The sequence below is a fragment of the Carya illinoinensis genome, chromosome 16 (assembly GCF_018687715.1).
Source record: "Carya illinoinensis cultivar Pawnee chromosome 16, C.illinoinensisPawnee_v1, whole genome shotgun sequence".
Lineage (NCBI taxonomy): Eukaryota > Viridiplantae > Streptophyta > Magnoliopsida > Fagales > Juglandaceae > Carya > Carya illinoinensis.
Window position 1 is genome coordinate 23,583,168 of NC_056767.1, and position 4,333 is coordinate 23,587,500.

The window sequence follows — 4,333 nt, forward strand, 5'->3', positions numbered from 1 at the left end:
TAGCAAATCTCTAATTCATCCAAAAGCCTCTTTCGATAGTCAATTGGAAATGACTCCTGTTTATGAATTTACACAAGAATATGCAAATTAAATAATCAAGAAAGCAATAAGATCAATGATTTAATTACTACATAGGTTCATACAAGTCTTTCGATCTCTATACTTACCTATGCTGAAATATTCAAGATCTACCCTATGATTCCCTCTTTCGATAGCAAATCATAAGATTAAATATCATCTAACTAATGGCCAGTTAATTAGAAGCAATAAACTCAGAATAAATCAGATAAACAAAGAGAGAATTGCCTTAAATTAGTATAGACAATCAAGCATAGTTCGGAAATAAGTTACATCGTTTTCCTAGAATGAATAAAATTTAGCTCATGCTAGAAATGAAATTCAACATAAACGAATTCACCATAATTTTTCTGAGAAGATTGGAAGAAAATAAACGCTGAAAAATACTTCTCGCAGCCGCAACTCGTCTTCAAACTCAAGGAAATGATTCAATGTTTTTCTCCCGTCTGTGCTTGTGTACGATTCTAACGTACGTGCAATAATTAGAATTCCCTCTCCAAAACAGATGAATTGAATCCTTCTAGCTGTGTTATTCAGTCCCAAAAAGTGTTCTCTAGTCAAAAGGTACGGTCAAAGAGTGAAAAATCCCTTTTATATGGTCTGACGGTGGAAGACCTTAGATCTGTCAAAATACGATATTCGCTCGAGCGGGGTGTTTAGCTCACATCGAGCGTTAGACTCCGCCTGATTTCGCTCGAGCGTTCTATCGAGTGCACATCGAGCATTTGACTCTGCCTGATTTCGCTCGAGCGGCCAATGTCTCCACTCGAGCGACCTTTGTTTTCCAGCAACCCGCTCGAGCTCCCTGTCGAGCGGCAGTCGAGCGTTTGAATCTGCCTGAATTCGCTCGAGCGGCCAAGAGCCTCCGCTCGAGCGATCTTGTAAAATCTGCAATACGAAATTTTGCAAGTTATCAAATACCTCCAAACTTAAAACTTTGTTTGTCCTCAAACAAAAAGAAAAGCAAATGATAGTTTAGGCAATATCAACTTGACCCGAAAGAGAAGTATCATCACTCACCAAGTTTTTATGAATTTAGATTTCATCTCTAGTATCTTACTCTTTTAACATCAAAGATAGCAAGAAAACCAATAAAAAATTTTGCAATTTGTCAAGCAAGAGTTAGGCGTTTACTTCAACATAAAGCTAAGACCTTGAGTGTGTGTGTGATATAGTCAATTTAACCTCAAACCACTTGCAAACTCAGATAAAAGTAGAACAACCAAAATCAGAAGAATTCTCTTAAAACTTAACCCCATAAGTCCAATTTTCAGAAATCCTCTCCACTAATGTAGTCAACACCAAAATCAGAGATCAAAAGGTCTTTAATAAGGTTGTAATGATAGGCCACAGGGTGAGGGTTAAGAAAGAATTGGATATGGAAAATCAAAGTAAATTGGGAAAATACTTAGTGAAGAGAACACTAAAAGAGATACCCACATGATTCAAATCATAGCTCTTTCTTGGCAATATGCTCATACTTGTGGCATTATTATTGCTGTAATCACTGATGCAGTACCAACAATTCCCTTAATAAAATCTGAGGTAATTCACACTCCGCTTAGCGACTTCTTTTTCTTTTTCTTTTCTTTTTTTTTTTCTTTTTTTTTCACTATCTTTCTTCTTTTTTCTTCTTCTTCTTTTTTGATCAAACAGAGCAAGTATAATACAGTTCATCATGACATAAATTTTCTCTTTTAAATGTAACTCTCCACCAAAGTATTTTCTCAAACTATCAAAGGTAGATTCATTGTTTTTCAAGCTTAGAGCGGGCATGGTTTATGCAGTTCAAAGAGTAAATAAAGGCTTATGAAGGCTCAAGGGGGTTGACTATGAAAGCATACCATGTAATGATGGCATGATATTTAGGACAGCTGGGAAAGCTTTTTGGTTATGCCAAAGAAATGCCTAAATCATTTCTCTAATATTTGGTCTCAACTAGGATTTCGCCTCAAGGACCCATCAACGGATTCTAGAGCAAAGAAAAATTGAACTTCCCTCTTTCAATTAATTCAACTTCTTCTCTTCATAAGTAAAATGGAATAAGAGAAAAACGACTATGTGCTTAATTATGTTCAAGGTCAAAGATTTAAACCAAAGTAACCACAAAACTCCACTTGACATAAAAGAAATTTTTGAAAATTTTTGTCAAAACCATCTTCAATCACAAATTTCAGAGTCATAGAGAATTCAATCTTACTCCAATGCATGCTTGGTAAGAGAATCAAACAACTCATCAACAACCCAAGACTTAGAAAACAAGAGGATTAAATGACTATAGGAGTTTACACCCCCAAACTTAAACTAAACAATGTCCTCATTGTAATGCAAAAGTAAAAAGGATTGAAGAAATAAGAGGAACTTCCCTAGTTGTATGATGAATCTTCCGAAGTTTAAAATTTTTCAGCTCTTTATTCATGCTAAATAAACCTGCATCAAAGACCAATTTATTAAAATTAAATAAATAAAGATAATAAAATAAATGAACGAATGAAAGAAAGATATATGGGTTGCCTCCCATAAGCGCTTGTTTTAAAGTCTACAGCCAGACTTTTCAATCATCATCAATTAGGATCTCCAAGAGGAATAAATGCATAGTTCCTCTCCATTTGTTCTCCATATTAGTGCTTCAATCTCTGACCATTAATTCTGAAAATATTTTCTGTCTTGTCCTTCAAATCTACTGCTCCAAAAGAGAAAACTTCATGAATTGTATAAGGACCTGTCCATCTTGATTTCAACTTTCCTGGAAAGAGTTTGAGTCGTGAATTGAAGAGTAAAACTTGTTGTCCTGGAGCAAACTCTCGCCTAAGAATCTGTTTGTCATGCCACTTCTTCGTCCTTTCTTTATAGATCTTTGCATTTTCATATGCATCATTCCTGAACTCTTCCATCTCATTCAATTGAAAAAGTCGCTTTTCACCTACTGCCTTCAAATCAAAGTTAAACTTTTTTACAGCCCAATAAGCTCTATACTCCAACTCCACAGGAAGATGACATGCATTTCCAAACACTAATTGGTATGGAGACATCTCGATAGGTGTTTTAAAGGCTGTACGGTATGCCCACAAAGCATCATCAAGCTTCTTCGCCCAATCCTTTCTATTGGTTTTGACCGTCTTTTCAAGGATGTTCTTGATTTCTCTATTTGAAATTTCAGCTTGGCCATTAGTTTGAGGATGGTAAGCAAGTGCTATCTTGTGCTTTACACCATATTTAGAAAGAAGATTTACAAACAACTTGTTGCAAAAGTGAGTCCCTTCATCACTAATAATAGCTCGTGGAGTGCCAAATCTTGTGAATATATTCTTGTGCAGAAATTTGAGCACTACTTTTGCATCATTTGTTGTTGTAGCAATTGCTTCCACCCATTTTGACACATAGTCAACTGCTAATAAGATATAAGCAAAACCAAAAGAAGGAGGAAAAGGTCCCATAAAATCTATTCCCCAAACATCAAACAATTCAACTTCTAAGATACCTTTCAGTGGTAACTCATGACGCCTTGAAATATTTCCCATACGTTGGCACCGGTCACAAGTTCTCACCAAAGTGTAACTATCACGAAAAATAGAAGGCCAAAAGAACCCACTTTGAAGTACCTGAGCTGCTGTACGGGTGGCTCCAAAGTGTCCTCCATATGATGATGAATGGCAATGATGGAGGATGTCTTACATCTCTTCATATGGCTCTTCTAATGATTTGATCAGGGCATCTTTTGAACAACAAAGGCTCATCCCAAAGATAATAATTCACATCATGCAAAAACTTCTTACGTTGATGGTAAGTAAGATTAGGGGGTAAAACTTTATAAGCTAGGTAGTTAACAATATCAGCATACCACGGAAGCTTAATCTCACATGCAAACAACTGCTTATCAGGGAATGCCTCTTGGACCACTGAATTTGTTTTTTCTTCTTCTTGCTCTAACCGAGAGAGATGGTCAGCCACTAAATTTTCACTTCCTTTCTTTTCTCGAATCTCCAAATCAAATTCTTGAAGAAGTAGGATCCAACGAATTAGCCTAGGTTTAGCATCCTTTTTGCCAAACAAATAGCGAAGTTCTGCATGATCAGTGAACACTATCACCTTTGTACCAATGAGGTAGGACCAAAATTTGTCACAAGTAAACACCACAGCAAGCATCTCCTTCTCAGTTGTTGTATAATTCAATTGAGCTTCATTCAATGTCCAGTTTGCAAAATAGATGGCTCTAAACAGCTTGTCTCGCCTTTGCCCCAACACTGCTCCAATT